Consider the following 16,836-nt stretch of genomic DNA (forward strand, 5'->3'; position numbering starts at 1 on the left):
AGGGGGTAGCGGCCGTGCCACCTAACCCCCTCTTCGTTTACGCTAGCTAGGGGGTCGTGGAACAAGCCCATACATCAAAGCGTGGCTTGAAAGCTGATTTACAACACACGAAAAGATAGGAAGAGGCAGGCAATAAAATGCATCACACGACCCTCTAACGTTCACACTTTAAATGACCCAAAAGGAGAGCAGAAGGCAGGCAATATATGCATCACACAAAATAGTAACACAACTTAAGTTCATAGATAGACCAAAAACGTAACAACATGTAGATTTTCCATCACAATCCCCCCTTTGATTATTTATAATCACAAAATTATGCAACCTTTAGGATTAAAATGATCACTTAATCACAACATGCATATGTTCATAATCTACTATGTCCGACCATGGCCTCCAAGTACAGATATTTATACCACCGTTCGCTTTTACAGAAGGTAGCATAAAATCTCCTAACATCACAATCAAGTCATCTGTTTCAATACATTCAAAAGTCATAAAAATAAAAACAGGAAAAACAAAGAAACAAGGCTACCTTTTAAAAACATTTCTAAACAAAAATATTCTTATTTGATGTATCCTTAATGCTGCTTCCGTGATACAAACACATGAGTAGTTGGCAAGCACTTAATGTTTACTCTAAACATTAATTGTCAATCCAGTCAGTATCAATAACACAAAGTATAACCCAACATTTTAACGGTATTCCTCTTCTCTTTCCCATTGTCCTTCATGATGTCTCTGAGGGACACTGCTCTTCTCTCCATCCGCCTGGACACCCCTCCACCTCTCTCTGCTTCCTGCGTCACAGGCTGTCCTTTGAAGTGCGTGTCCCCACGTCTCTCCCGTCTCTGAGACCCTCCTTTGTCTCAATGTTCAGGCCACTTCCTTGTGGCTACACAGGCACCATGGAGGCCCCCACTCTGGTGCTGTTGGTCCTGCTGGACTGTCTCCTTGTGTCGTCCAGCAGACCGTTCCGTAGCTCTTCAGGTGGGCCTCGCATGGTCTGTAACTTCATAAAATCTGATGTAGAGGAGTCGTGACGTGGGGTATTTGCACTGTACTGGGCCACTGGTCGGGCTGAAAGCAGGAGAAGGAGGAGCGTTGTCCAGGTCCGGATCTATTTGAACAAAACTCGATGCAGATGGGTTATCTCTCTCCCCACCCCTTTCCTTAGCTTGTCGTGCCTTACGTTCTCATCTATCTCTTCTCCTTCCATAACACATACTTCTTCCAATCTCTCTCATACGTTCGTCAATTCACCTTGTTGCCATTTTGGCCATCAAACATTAACAAAATATCATAATATTAAAAATCTGCATTTTCAATATTAGGCAATACACTTCTGTTGTCCCCGTCACGTTGTCAGTCGGGGGTCAGTCGGGGTTAGTCTGGGTCATGTCATGGCTGTGTGATATGGTTGCCCATTAAAGTGGTTGTGTTAGATTGTATTAATCGAGTATCCACTGTCTACAATAGCCCGTTGTTTAAAATAACCATATATAATTGCAATGTTCTTCATGGAAAGAGGGGTCGAATCCAAAGGAATAGCTTTAAAGAGACTTTATTTGTATAAAGTATTTTCGGTATGGTAAACTGATGCTCTGAAGTAAAGAGAGATTGAAGATGTGTTCTAAGCACGTGCGAGAGTGTTCTCCTAGCTGATCCTAGCCACAAACCCACGTATGTCTAATCGCTGCCGGGAGAGTTCTATTGTTTTCATGGCCAGGTGAGCTTCTTATGGACTCAGCGAGGACCGGAAGACTTGGAGAGGAACCGGTGTGACGTAATCCTCGGTTTTCCTCGCCTGGTCTGTGATGCTGCCCTCTGTGGCTAAAGTATCTATTGCAGCCTTCAGTAATGTCCTGCTTTCCCTTGTGGCTATGTGTAGTATTTACGGCTTATATGTTTGGTCCTACCCCCTATTGGTTAAGTGAGGGAAATACAGCTTGTGTTCCTAAAATACGTAACAGTCCCTCCTTGGTCATCTTAGATGACCATACAATAATATTTTAAATCATATACACCATTTACCACACCGAAAACATAGTCAAAGTAGTATCAATCATCAACACCATCAACCGTCGTGGAAAGACCTCTTGAAGAGAGGGAAAAACCACTACGCGTCCCCATAATACTGAGACGGCATTCACCTTGTGGGTCTTATTGGAAATACAGGTCATTATTTAACAATACAACAATGAACATAAATCTTGTTAACATACAATCACATGGCCAAACAGCACACAAACAAAACTATCCATAGAAATCCTGAGCTAATACTTTTTGGTTATGTGCAACAAGGTCATAAAATATTCAACAGGTGCAAAAGTAGCGTAAAAATTGGTGGTCATAACACAATTTTAAAATTTCAAAATGATTGATAAACTAACATGGATTTGGGGGGTTCAGGTGATCTTCGTGTATTGGTGCGCCGGTTCATGTGGGTGGTTTGGGCATGGATTTGGGGAGTTCAAGTGATCTTCGTGTAATGGTGTGCCGGTTCCTGTGCGTGGTTTTGGGCAATGTTATTATTGTAGTCATTGTTTTTTCTGTCGCCGTCGGGTCTGTAATTCATGAACCCAAGACTCGTCCCTCCTTGTCAAGGGCTCATCTCAGAGAGGTTACTCCTACACCATGGGAGCCTCCACACAGGTTCTCCGTCGTCGTGTCAGCAACAGGTGGCCTGTAAAACAATCGTCTCAAGGAAGATCAACAGTACCATTATCAATGCAGCGATTCAGAAATAACGAGTTGTACTCGCAACCAAACAATACTACATTATAACAAACACAACTCGTCTTGGTGGTTCAATAATTAATTATTCAAGTAAATCCAGGATATTGATTATCTTAGACACAGGTGCTACAAATGGTGGCATTTTATTCTATATATTGTAACTGGATAGGTTCGGGTTCCTCAGGTGGTATCTCATTCAAGTTCAACTGATTATATCTGATTCCTACGTAAGCATGAATGTCGCCTGGCATTTGTGTAGCGCCCACTGCTGTGGTGATCAGCCGATTCAGTAGCCCTCGTGCGCAGGGAATACAACAGCAGCTGACAACAGTTAACACGGCTACTGCCATTATTCCCGCTATGAGTACTGACTGGATCATACCTCTCCACCTACCAAAAGGTTCTCCATCCATCCAGCTATTGGGTCACCAATACCGGAGTTCTCGGCCAACTCCAACTTGAGGGATTGCAGTCCAGCCAATGCCCTGGCCAAGGACCCATCTGGTGCTGTGTTATCCCGCACACCCCTCCTCGTTCTGCTAATAACATATCTAAAGCTAGCCTATTCTGATAGGTCATCTGGGAGGTGGCATCCAATTGTTCGGACAGTCCTTTGACTGCCTCTTCTGTAAAATTAACAAACCGTTGTTGATTATAGTATATGTAATTTATCCATTCAACATTTTTATTAATTGTAGACCACCAAAATATAACTGATTCAAATCCTGCCGCTATCTGATTCCGGGCTTTATGTTCGTTGGGGACCCCTCGGGGTACTCCTATTGCGTCTATGTATATGTTTTTATCAAAACTACCCGGGACTGGTGCATACTCTCGTTTCCGACGGGTCAAATCCGGGAGACCACGGTTGCTGGATAATGTGAGATCCATCACAGTCTTGCTATCGGGTAAAATGTAGATGGGCATTATTAACTGTATGATTGCGCATGTTCCTGAGAAATTAAAGGGGAGAACTCCCCTGAGGATCTGACCTCCACAGAACCACCATATATCACTACGGGCACGGGTCATATTGGACAACAATTTTATCGCTCTAGTGGTGTTACAAGAGTCAAGAGGAAATGATCCCACATTTCTCCCTGTTCCCCTTCCTGTGATACAATGATAGTCCGGAGTTAAATTAACTTCAAATCTTGGGGGTATAGATCTAATCGGGGTCTGAGGATACATGTAATTTAGTTTGGATTGGCCGTCCTGGGATGTGGCCGTCCACGAACAATTCTAATAGACAAACAAAACCTTGCGGTGAATTATGCGGGGTGATTCTAGCGGGGGCTGTGGTCAAGGAGGGGCGGCCGGCGGCACAGATAATGCAGTTGGTCTTGCCCTGGGCCCGGGCCGTGTAGTTCATCCATTTTAACCACATATTCTGATCAAGCTCACCCGTCTTCACCTCCCAATATTCTTCGTGCGTCCCTCCATTTGGGTGCACTACCGGGGGTGGTGAGAGATGTGGCGCTTCTAAGGAATCATACGTCCCTCTAGATGGAAATTTATTGGGCCCGCATGCAACTCCTGATAGATGGATAACTACTTTTAGGTCCTCCCCATAAGTATCCGCCCTTAACGTTAGAAAAACCAGGCCTTTGTCTGTCTTATGAGATATGTTTTCGGGAATGAGTAAATCTGCCCTTAACTTTATGAATATTGACTCTCCCTTGACTGCTAGACCATTATTGCTCCAGACTTCCTTATAGCCATATATAATCTTCTGGTAAGGGAGATTCCCTTTTGGATTTCCTTGTAGTTGGACCACAGGGGATAATAGCCCTCCTTGTACCCAGGATGGGTAAGCCACGATGTCTGAAACCACGCCTCGCAGGAATAATCTCTCATGTAGCTACCGTCTCGTCTGGTGCTTACGCACATGTTCTTTTCTGCCTGGTAGACCCGGTCCTTCCTGGTCCCACAGGGCAGCATATCACAAAAATTCAGCTCAAAGATACTTTCTATCCCTCGACAGTACCTTAACGAGACCTGACCTGTTGTTGTTGGTTTAGGCGGTGGGTACCTGGCGATGTTGTCTCCCGCTCCTTCTTGGAAGAGGACTACCAGAAGGAATCCTACCAGGTACTTTCCCAAGGGCACGCTGTGGCCCATCGTCTTGGGATGAGGAGTGTTTGTCCTTGGCTTGGAGTGCAGCTAGGTCGGTCAGGGTCTCAGTCCACGATCTGCCAGGAGTATCTGCTTTGCGGCACCGGCTCAGGTGGTGCCACTGGGCCCCGCGTCGGTCCTCTACAGAAACAGAAAAGGGTGTGGCCAAGAGTACCTTGCATGGCCCCTCCCACCGGTCTTCTAGGTTCTTTCGATGGTGTTTTTTCACCCAGATCCACTCGCCAGGTGTCGCCGACGTTGGTGAAGGGTCCTCTGGATCGGACGGCTTCTGGTCTGTGATCTGGGAATACAACTTTTGTTTCTATTGCAGAAATACAAACTCATGTACAGCAGTTAGTTGTTCAAAAACATATTTCCATGAATTCTAATTTTAATTGTTTTATAGTATCTACTTTGATTTAATTGCACACTACATCCCTCCTTGCGCATGCTTCAGCCATGCGCATTGAATGACAACCAAAGCTAACAACACCGTAGTGCAATCAAGTTTCTATAACCAAAAAGATGTAAAAGGGAAATAACAATGTTAAAATGTGCATGTTCAATATCAGTTCTGTGTTAACCGTATCTCACAATAACAGTTACCTTCATCATACTACCTGATCGTCCTACACTAACTATGTATATTGGATGACCTAATCTTCATTTATTCTACCTATTGCTCGCATTTGATGTTGTCCACACTTGAGCGAGAGAGAGAGAGAGAGCGAGAGAGAGCGAGAGAGAGAGAATAAATAAATAATACCTTATGGTGGCCCGGCTTAACTTCGGCACATTCACCATATACCTTATGGTGGTCTCGGCTTAACTTCGAGACATTCACCATTTTAACAAATACAAAAGGATGGGGAGAGGGGGGGGGGGGTCTGACGACTGGACCTGAGAGGACAGGGTTGGGGGGGGTTTCTCGATAGGATCTTTTAGAGAGATTCACTCCTATGTACATTGCATACCACATCAAACGTGTATACGCCTTGTTCTCTGCCTTTTGCATACCACATCAAACGTGCATATGTCTTAGCAAAGTGAAGTAAAGTAAAACGCAGTTTTATCTTTACTTATTTATAGCTATACATGTCCCGGACACGTCCATTACTATTTCCAAAACAGCTTTTTTTTTACCTACGCAGGTCCCAGACCAAACTATACCATTACTTGAACAGTATTTATTATTATAATTATCTAGTTTTTTGTTGGTCAACATCAAATCGATCTAAACTAGGTAGAATAAGAGTCATCTGAATTATGCACATCTGGGCATTAAATATAGGGTGATATTCTAATTATATTATTCTATTATATCCTAAAAGAAAAATTCAGAAGTTATTGGGTGAAGCAAATGTTATTACAAGTTAATTATAATGAACCATTTTCTAATTATCTTAGTTTTATATGTGAGATGTTTTCAATATCCCCTCGTGTATGTAACAGTCGAGTAACCTCCATTATTTTGGTGGCTCTGACACACACAAGAGGACATTCACACATGGTATATGAATCCACCCTTTGTTTTCATTCTATATTTTTATTTTCATTTTATTTTTATCTCTATATACACATTCTTAAGAAAAGCACGAACGAAGAATAATCATAACATGCATCAACAGCCCTAAAAATAAGCATATTATTTAACAATTTGAGACTTCACATGGGATTTCTTCCTGCGGAGCTCTTCATTTTCTAAAGGGTCCGCAGAAAGGTCCGCTGAGTGGCCAGGAGTTCTTACACATTCAGAAGTGTTGCTGAGGACAGCTGCCTCACAACAAACCAAAAGCCTTTGTTAACCATATGGGCATCTAAGTCATCATTCCTTAAGATGTCATAAATATGGGGTTGGCCGTTCCTTATCACTTGCGTCTCTGCGCTTCACTGGGGATCAAGGATAACGGGTCCAAACCAACACTGGACAACAGAGGAACAGAGTGAGAACTGATTTCCACTAACCTCAAAGGATTTTGAACGACCCTGCAGAATAACAGGGTGACAAGACCACATGGGAAAATACAAACATACAAAACTTAAATTTAACATTATCAAAATATCTTAATATTAAAAATCTCCATTTCAATATTAGGCATCATACTTCTGTTGTTACCGTAACGTTGTCAGTTGGGGACAGTCGGGGTTACGTACGGCTGTGCGTTTTGGTTGACCATTAAACTGGTTGTGATATATTGTAATAATCGAGTATCCACTGTCTTGGCGTGTAAAGAAAAACGTAACACGTATATTGTTAATCAAAATTATGAATTACGGATTACTTTTTATTACTTATGTAATTTAATTGTAAATATTGCCAATTATTAACCATAGATTACGTGAAGACTTTTATTATTTTCATAGTTTGCAATGAAATTTGTATTCTTTCTTATTTTGGTATTTTGGACCTCGTCAGGTCTGTTGAACTATGCATTTCTACCGCTTGTCCTCAGGATCCTCTATTGGGGGGGACTCTTCTATTGGAGGTTATCCCAGAACTCTTCTAATAAGAATCCCCAGGCCTGGATAACCCCGGACTTCTGTGGACGAGCGGTATGCTCGCTATGGACAACTTTAAAGGCCAACCGTTCATGATGTGGAGTCTAGATAATTATTTCTATTTTAAGATCACTGTGTATTTTATTTATTTATTTATTTTTAGCTTTAAAGAGACTTTATTTGTATAAAGTATTTTCGGTATGGTAAACTGATGCTCTGAAGTAAAGAGAGATTGAAGATGTGTTCTAAGCACGTGCGAGAGTGTTCTCCTAGCTGATCCTAGCCACAAACCCACGTATGTCTAATCGCTGCCGGGAGAGTTCTATTGTTTTCATGGCCAGGTGAGCTTCTTATGGACTCAGCGAGGACCGGAAGACTTGGAGAGGAACCGGTGTGACGTAATCCTCGGTTTTCCTCGCCTGGTCTGTGATGCTGCCCTCTGTGGCTAAAGTATCTATTGCAGCCTTCAGTAATGTCCTGCTTTCCCTTGTGGCTATGTGTAGTATTTACGGCTTATATGTTTGGTCCTACCCCCTATTGGTTAAGTGAGGGAAATACAGCTTGTGTTCCTAAAATACGTAACATAATAAATATTTAACTGATTAGGTTGCGTAAGGCTGGTGAGAACCATACAACAATCATTTGGATATGGTGCTTGCGTGCGTTGTGACGTTGAGACCATTTTGCGTGTTTGTGTTATGTGTTATGGTGCTCATACCTCCTCCTTGGACCTGGCCTGCCTGCGTCCCGTCAATGCGAATGCCCCCTTCCACCTCTGCCTCTTGGATGATTCACAGTCACTTCACGGGAAGGTGCGAACTGCCAGCCGGCCCTTCCATTGTCTTTGTCGATTCTTTTGGGAGAATCGTTGAACCAAGGATCCATGACGCCACAACGAAAGCAGGCCTGCCTCTGTGCTTCCCCACTTTCCTGTGGTCGTCCTTGCCGTCCGGCGCCTCCACGAACATTATATCAGCTTGGTCTCTCCCGGGAATGTCGCCTTGAATACGACCCCACCTTAGGCCCAGTTTGACTTGGCGTGGTTCGCCGATGGGTAATGGGCCATTTCCAGAATGGCTGTAGCGAGGGATTCCCCTCCCACTGCAGATGGGTCCGGGAGACATTCTGCTATGTCCTTAAAGTCACTGGGTCTCCATGCACGGAAAACGTATGCCGGACTGCCATAACCCCTGTTGCGCTGTTAGCGGGTGCCTCCTTTGCCGTGAGGTCTGGATAGAGGTTGAATGATGGGGCGGCGGCCTGGGCGTCGTCGTCATACGGTGGAGGTGAAGGGGGATTCGCACGCGGTCCGCCGGTGCAGTCCAGGTCCGGGTCTACATCTCGGGTGAAATTGAGATCAAAATATTCCTACACTCTCTACGCTCTCTGTCCCTGGCTGATTTTTTTTCTCTATCCTGGCTCTCTCTTTCCCTCAAATGAAATGCACACCAACATAATTAAAACTTCAACAACCGTTTTAAGCTAAAACTCCCCATTTCAGGAAAACCCAGTTTGCACCAATGTTTTAAACCCTCCAGAGCCGCTTCACCATGCTTCTCCAACATCACCTTCGCAGGTCCCGTTATCTCCGTTTTTCCAGATTTGTTCCCCATATTTTAGATCCTTTTACACTAGTTATTATTTAACAAATTATCTAATATCGCCGAAACCTCCTTGTTACTACACACATATACATATATTTATTAATGAATACCTATTATTATTATTTATATATATGTATAACACCAACCGCGATTCAACGGGTTTCCCTTTACCGTCCCTGACAGACCCTAGCTGGCCTTTCTGTTACCTATATAGCCATATATATATTGACGGACGCGAAACGGAGCTACCGCATGTTCCTATAACAGAGTTTCTTTGAACGAGGCCTAAGTTCAGATATAAGTTTACGTTTACCGAAACATTTATATACCGTTCCTGTAACGGATTTTATTTTGAAGCTTTAACAGTATTGTGATCTCACCTGCTCGAATTCTTTTTTCCTTTGGATACCGTACTGAAGAACCACTAGTTTATCCCCACAGGCACCCTTTCCTCGACCTCTGGCCATAAAACAGTCTGGTTACAGTCACCTGGAGGCGAGGTAGAGCTTTGGGATTGAGAACGAATCCTCAGACCTGTATTGGAAGCTGATATTTCGTAGAATCTTCAGGTTAGATATCCCGGACGAGCCCCCAACTGTTATGGCAATTTCTGTATCAGATATTGCGTCTAAGCAGATGAGATATTTAGATGAAAAAAGCACACAATACTGTTGACAATTAGTGGTTATATATATTTGTAATAAAAGTACGAACAAAGATACATCACAACATGCATCAACAAACAACATAACAGGCATACATTACAATAATCTGAGGCCTCAGATGGGAGCTCCTCTTAGCGTGTTACTTCATTCTCTGAAGGTACGCTCAGACAAGTCCCCTGAGTGTTTGAAGTCAATGAGTTCTTATTCACTTCGACCAGATGGTTATCTTTACAACTGAAGCTCCCCTGGATGCCATTGGAGGGGGTAGCGGCCGTGCCACCTAACCCCCTCTTCGTTTACGCTAGCTAGGGGGTCGTGGAACAAGCCCATACATCAAAGCGTGGCTTGAAAGCTGATTTACAACACACGAAAAGATAGGAAGAGGCAGGCAATAAAATGCATCACACGACCCTCTAACGTTCACACTTTAAATGACCCAAAAGGAGAGCAGAAGGCAGGCAATATATGCATCACACAAAATAGTAACACAACTTAAGTTCATAGATAGACCAAAAACGTAACAACATGTAGATTTTCCATCACACAGAGTTAACACTACTCAAGACCAGGAACTACAGTCAATAGCCCCAGCAACAGCATTAGCCTAGCTAGACACCCCAGCAGCAGCATTAGCCTAGCTAGAAGCAGTAACACAAAAGTTGTACCTTATGAAGATTACATTGTGTCGTTTGCTTCATTGGAAATGCCATCCAATCCTGCAAGATAAGTGGTCAATAACTGTGCAAACGTGCTATTGCCATTAGTTTTACTGTCCAAATTGGATATTTGTACAGCAAATAATAAAAACATAAATTTTAAACCGTGAAATTCGTCATTGGCTAGGCTGAATGCCAGGAGCAAATGTGGACACCCATTTTGATCCCTCTCCAGGTGGAGCTGCTTTGAATGGCCAAATGCAACACTACGTTTCATCATGGACAGTATTTGTAGTAGATCTTTAGTATCAAGCTACTAGCCGCCCCATATCTCCAGCAGCCTCTTTAAACTTTCAAGACAAGGTCATGTGTTTTTGAAATCACATCTTTGAAATTCACATGGCATTACAGAAACTCAAATGTTCACCCATTTAGACGCAACTGAATAACTAGAGCATCAACAGACAGGCCTACTGCTCCGCCTCTAGCATGAGGCTTCTACTCAACATGGCTGCCCGGACCAGGTTAAAGGGTCCTGGAGATGAGGTCTGGCGACTGGCGCCATCAGCTCTTCCTCTACGATGCCCAGGAACTACAGTCAATACATGAGCTATGTCCTTTTTTACTACTAAAGCAGCAACATCATGTAATACTCAAAATAACATGAGCAGGATACTCTCAACTAGTCCAAGGAAGAAAAGGCCCTAGTTAACCACTAGGTGGGGGGTGGATTAACCATTGCTAGCCACACTTATCCACATCTACTTTGCTACCAAACACTGCGTGGATCTCTGACACCATAGGGTTTTCCCGCTCTATCATAGTGCTTCCAGTGCAATCATACATGTTTAATAATCCTGATACCAGCGGACTCCATCATGAACAACATGCATAGATGTCAAGTCTGCTCTTCCAACTCATTAGGCACACTGATTATGATTGAGTTGCACCTTGTTTCAAACCAATCAGTGCCAGAACAGAATGGGATTAGATGTGAGTCCTTCTTTAAAGCTTCAGCAGCGTTCCTCATTTCAGCAGTTGTAGTTGTAGTGGCAGGCTCACTGGCGTACTACAGTTGCTCGCCAGCTCAACCATGGCTTTAATAATGCGGTAAATTCTTTATTTTGGAGTACTTTATTTTGTTATCAGTGGCATGGACATGTTAAAATATGTTTTTATTCACATAACAGGGTACTTCAATTGTCTCTACTCCTTGATGTGGGGTGTCAAGTACATGGTGAGTTCAGGCTAAAGTATTCATTTAAATAGGCAGGTTTCCATGTGCTAACAAATATGCATAACAGCTTACAGGATCGGATATGCTGAGCCGGAGATGCCTACGTATGGGCTGCAGCAGCCTCCTAGCTACAATTCCCAGCAGGAAGCTACTAGCTACAAGCGCGAGCAGCAGCAGCATCCTAGCTACAAGCCCCAGCAACAGCAGCAACATGCTAGCTACAAGCCCCAGCATCCTAGCTACAAGCCCCAGCAGAAGCATCCTAGCGACAAGCCGCAGCAGCAGCATCCTAGCTACAAGCCCCAGCAACAGCAGCAACATGCTAGCTACAAGCCCCAGCATCCTAGCTACAAGCCCCAGCAGAAGCATCCTAGCGACAAGCCGCAGCAGCAGCAGCAGCAGCATCCTAGCTACAAGCCCCAGCAGCAGCAGCAGCATCATCCTAGCTACAAGCGCGAGGAGCAGCAGCATCCTAGCTACAAGCCCCAGCAGCAGCAGCAGCAACATCCTAGCTACAAGCCCCAGCAGCAGCAGCAACATCCTAGCTACAAGCCCCAGCCCCAGCAGCAGCAGCAACATCCCAGCTACAAGCCCCAGCAGCAGCAGCAACATCCTAGCTACAAGCCCCAGCAGCAGCAGCAGCAACATCCTAGCTACAAGCCCCAGCAGCAGCAGCAGCAACATCCTAGCTACAAGCCCCAGCAGCAGCAACATCCTAGCTACAAGCCCCAGCAGCAGCAGCAACATCCTAGCTACAAGCCCCAGCAGCAGCAGCATCCTAGCGACAAGCCCCAGCAGCAGCATCCTAGCGACAAGCCCCAGCAGCAGCATCCTAGCGACAAGCCCCAGCAGCAGCAGCAGCAACATCCTAGCTACAAGCCCCAGCAGCAGCAACATCCTAGCTACAAGCCCCAGCAGCAGCAACATCCTAGCTACAAGCCCCAGGAGCAGCAGCAACATCCTAGCTACAAGCCCCAGCAGCAGCAGCAGCAGCAACATCCTAGCTACAAGCCCCAGAAGCAGCAGCAGCAGCCTTCTAGCTACAAGCCCCAGGAGCCTTCTAGCTACAAGCCACAGGAGCCTAGCTACGACCAGCAACAGCCCCAGCAGCAGCAGCAACCTAGCGACAAACCCCTGCAGCAGCAGCAGCAGCAACATCCTAGCTACAAGCCCCAGCAGCAGCAGCAGCAACATCCCACTTACAAGCCCCAGCAGCAGCAGCAGCCTTCTAGCTACAAGCCACAGGAGCCTAGCGACGACCAGCAACAGCAGCAGCAGCATCCTAGCTACAAGCAGCAGCAGCAGCAGCATCCTAGCTACAAGCAGCAGCAGCAGCATCCTAGCTACAAGCAGCAGCAGCAGCATCCTAGCTACAAGCAGCAGCAGCAACAGCCTAGCTACAAGCCCCAGCAGCAGCAGCAACATCCTAGCTACAAGCCCCAGCAGCAGCAACATCCTAGCTACAAGCCCCAGCAGCAGCAACATCCTAGCTACAAGCCCCAGCAGCAGCAACATCCTAGCTACAAGCCCCAGCAGCAGCAGCCTTCTAGCTACAAGCCCCAGGAGCCTTCTAGCTATATGCCACAGGAGCCTAGCTACGACCAGCAACAGCCCCAGCAGCAGCAGCAGCATCCTAGCTACAAACAGCAGCAGCAGCAGCAGCATCCTAGCGACAAGCAGCAGCAACATCCTAGCTACAAGCCCCAGCAGCAGCAGCAGCAGCAACATCCTAGCTACAAGCCCCAGCAGCAGCAGCAGCAGCAGCAACATCCTAGCTACAAGCCCCAGCAGCAGCAACATCCTAGCTACAAGCCCCAGCAGCAGGAACATCCTAGCTACAAGCCCCAGAAGCAGCAGCAGCCTTCTAGCTACAAGCCCCAGGAGCCTTCTAGTTATAAGCCACAGGAGCCTAGCTACGACCAGCAACAGCCGCAGCAGCAGCAGCAGCATCCTAGCGACAAGCCCCAGCAGCAGCAGCAACATCCTAGCTACAAGCCCCAGCAGCAGCAGCAGCAACATCCCATTTACAAGCCCCAGCAGCAGCAGCAACATCCCATTTACAAGCCCCAGCAGCAACATCCCATTTACAAGCCCCAGCAGCAACATCCCATTTACAAGCCCCAGCAGCCTAGCTACAAGCCCCAGCAGCAGCAGCAACATCCTAGCTACAAGCCGCAGCAGCCCCAGCAGCATCCGAGCTACAAGCCCCAGCCGCAGCAACATCCTAGCTACAAGCCCCAGGAGCAGCAGCAACATCCTAGCTACAAGCCCCAGCAGCAGCAGCAGCAGCAACATCCTAGCTACAAGCCCCAGAAGCAGCAGCAGCAGCCTTCTAGCTACAAGCCCCAGGAGCCTTCTAGCTACAAGCCACAGGAGCCTAGCTACGACCAGCAACAGCCCCAGCAGCAGCAGCAACCTAGCGACAAACCCCTGCAGCAGCAGCAGCAGCAACATCCTAGCTACAAGCCCCAGCAGCAGCAGCAGCAACATCCCACTTACAAGCCCCAGCAGCAGCAGCAGCCTTCTAGCTACAAGCCACAGGAGCCTAGCGACGACCAGCAACAGCAGCAGCAGCATCCTAGCTACAAGCAGCAGCAGCAGCAGCATCCTAGCTACAAGCAGCAGCAGCAGCATCCTAGCTACAAGCAGCAGCAGCAGCATCCTAGCTACAAGCAGCAGCAGCAACAGCCTAGCTACAAGCCCCAGCAGCAGCAGCAACATCCTAGCTACAAGCCCCAGCAGCAGCAACATCCTAGCTACAAGCCCCAGCAGCAGCAACATCCTAGCTACAAGCCCCAGCAGCAGCAACATCCTAGCTACAAGCCCCAGCAGCAGCAGCCTTCTAGCTACAAGCCCCAGGAGCCTTCTAGCTATATGCCACAGGAGCCTAGCTACGACCAGCAACAGCCCCAGCAGCAGCAGCAGCATCCTAGCTACAAACAGCAGCAGCAGCAGCAGCATCCTAGCGACAAGCAGCAGCAACATCCTAGCTACAAGCCCCAGCAGCAGCAGCAGCAGCAACATCCTAGCTACAAGCCCCAGCAGCAGCAGCAGCAGCAGCAACATCCTAGCTACAAGCCCCAGCAGCAGCAACATCCTAGCTACAAGCCCCAGCAGCAGGAACATCCTAGCTACAAGCCCCAGAAGCAGCAGCAGCCTTCTAGCTACAAGCCCCAGGAGCCTTCTAGTTATAAGCCACAGGAGCCTAGCTACGACCAGCAACAGCCGCAGCAGCAGCAGCAGCATCCTAGCGACAAGCCCCAGCAGCAGCAGCAACATCCTAGCTACAAGCCCCAGCAGCAGCAGCAGCAACATCCCATTTACAAGCCCCAGCAGCAGCAGCAACATCCCATTTACAAGCCCCAGCAGCAACATCCCATTTACAAGCCCCAGCAGCAACATCCCATTTACAAGCCCCAGCAGCCTAGCTACAAGCCCCAGCAGCAGCAGCAACATCCTAGCTACAAGCCGCAGCAGCCCCAGCAGCATCCGAGCTACAAGCCCCAGCCGCAGCATCCAAGCTACAAGCCCCAACAGCAACTCAGAAGTTTGCATTCTGTACCTTTGCTTCATTGAAAATTCCATCAAATCCTTCAATGATATAAAGTTCTCAATTGTGTTCCTGCCATGACATGGTTCTAATGTCCAAATTTGACAAAAGAATAAAAATAGGACTTTTAAATGGTCAAATTAGTCATTGGCTAGGCTGGAAGCCAGCAGCAAATGCAGAAACCTATTTTGATGCCTTTTCAGGAGCCGCTGCTTTGGTCTAATGCAACGCTACAGTTCAGTGTGGAGTCTTTTTATTAGATCTTTAGTATCTAGCTACCAGCCGCATCAGCTTCCTGAACACCAGCAGAAGCCCCCAAACTACGAGCAGCAGCCTCCTTATTTCAAGACGTCATCTGAATGTGTTTTGAATTCACCTCTTTAAAATTCACGTCTGGCAATACAGAAATTCAAACGTTCACTAATTTAGATACAAAAGGTTGCACTACTCTACAAGTGGTCAAATGACTGAAGAACCAGAACATTCAATGGCCTGGCCCACTGTTCCACCTCTAGCAGGAGGCTTCTCCTCTCACCTGGCTGCCCATACCATGTTAAAAGGGTCCTAGAGATGGGGTCTGGTCACATAAGCTCTTCCACTACGATGTCCAGAGCCCCCCACTCACTCTGAAACACAACACTCAACACTATGAACTACAGTCAATATTAGCTATTTGTAATAAAAATATTAAAACAAGGAGCAGGATACTCTCAACTAGACCAAGGAAGAATAAGCCCTAGTTAACCACTAGGTGGGGGGTGGATTAACCAATACTAGCCACACTTATCCACATCTACTTTGCTACCAAACACTGCGTGGATCTCTGACACCATAGGGTTTTCCCGCTCTATCAGAGTGCTTCCAGTTCAATCATACATGTTTAATAATCCTGATACCTGCGGACTCCATCATGAACAACATGCATAGTTGTCAAGTCTGCTGTTCCAACTCATTAGGCACACTGATTATGATTGAGTTGCACCTTGTTTCAAACCAATCAGTGCCTGATCAGAATGGGATTAGATGTGAATCCTTATATAAAGCTTCAGCAGCATTCCTCATTTTACTGGAGTTGTAGTGGCAGGCTCACAGGCGTACTACAGTTGCTCGCCACCTCAACAATGGCTTTAATGATGAGGTAAATTCTTTATTTTGGAGTACTTTATTTTGTTATCAATGGCATGGACATGTTAAAATATGTTTTTATTCATATAACAGGGTACTTCAATTGTCTCTACTCCTTGATGTGGGCTGTCAAGTACATGGTGAGTTCAGGCTGAAGTATTAATTTAAATAGGCAGGTATCCATGTGCTAACAAGTATGCACAACAGCTTACAGGATCGGATATGCTGAGCCGGAGATGCCTACGTATGGGCTGCAGCAGCCTGCTAGCTACAAGCCACAGCAACCTCCTAGCTACAAACCCCACCCCCAGCAGCAGCATCCTAGCGACAAGCCCCAGCAGCATCCTAGCTACAAGCCGCAGCCCCAGCAGCAGCAACATCCTAGCTACAAGCCCCAGCAGCAGCAACATCCTAGCTACAAGCCCCAGCAACAGCAATATCCTAGCGACCAGCAGCAGCAGCAACATCCTAGCTTCAAGCCCCAGCAGCAGCAACATCCTAGCTACAAGCCCCAGCAGCAGCAGCCTTCTAGCTACAAGCCCCAGCAGCCTTCTAGCTACAAGCCACAGGAGCCTAGCTACGACCAGCAGCAGCAGCAGCAGCAACATCCTAGCTACAAGCCCCAGCAGCAGCAGCAGCAACATCC

The 16,836-nt window shown here is 46.5% G+C and overlaps 2 long non-coding RNA genes across 2 annotated transcripts; both read left to right on the forward strand.

Annotated features, from left to right (window-relative positions):
* The first annotated feature begins 11,310 nt into the window (after nucleotides 1-11,310).
* Nucleotides 11,311-11,805, forward strand: LOC115531977 (uncharacterized). Its single transcript, XR_003973972.1, has 3 exons — nucleotides 11,311-11,388; nucleotides 11,469-11,515; nucleotides 11,583-11,805. It is a non-coding gene; the product is annotated as an uncharacterized LOC115531977 (long non-coding RNA).
* A 4,320-nt stretch (nucleotides 11,806-16,125) lies between these two features.
* On the forward strand, nucleotides 16,126-16,566 carry LOC115531942 (uncharacterized). Its single transcript, XR_003973969.1, has 3 exons — nucleotides 16,126-16,203; nucleotides 16,284-16,330; nucleotides 16,398-16,566. It is a non-coding gene; the product is annotated as an uncharacterized LOC115531942 (long non-coding RNA).
* Nucleotides 16,567-16,836: the final 270 nt, after the last annotated feature.

The sequence above is a fragment of the Gadus morhua genome, chromosome 19 (assembly GCF_902167405.1).
Source record: "Gadus morhua chromosome 19, gadMor3.0, whole genome shotgun sequence".
Classification (NCBI taxonomy): domain Eukaryota; kingdom Metazoa; phylum Chordata; class Actinopteri; order Gadiformes; family Gadidae; genus Gadus; species Gadus morhua.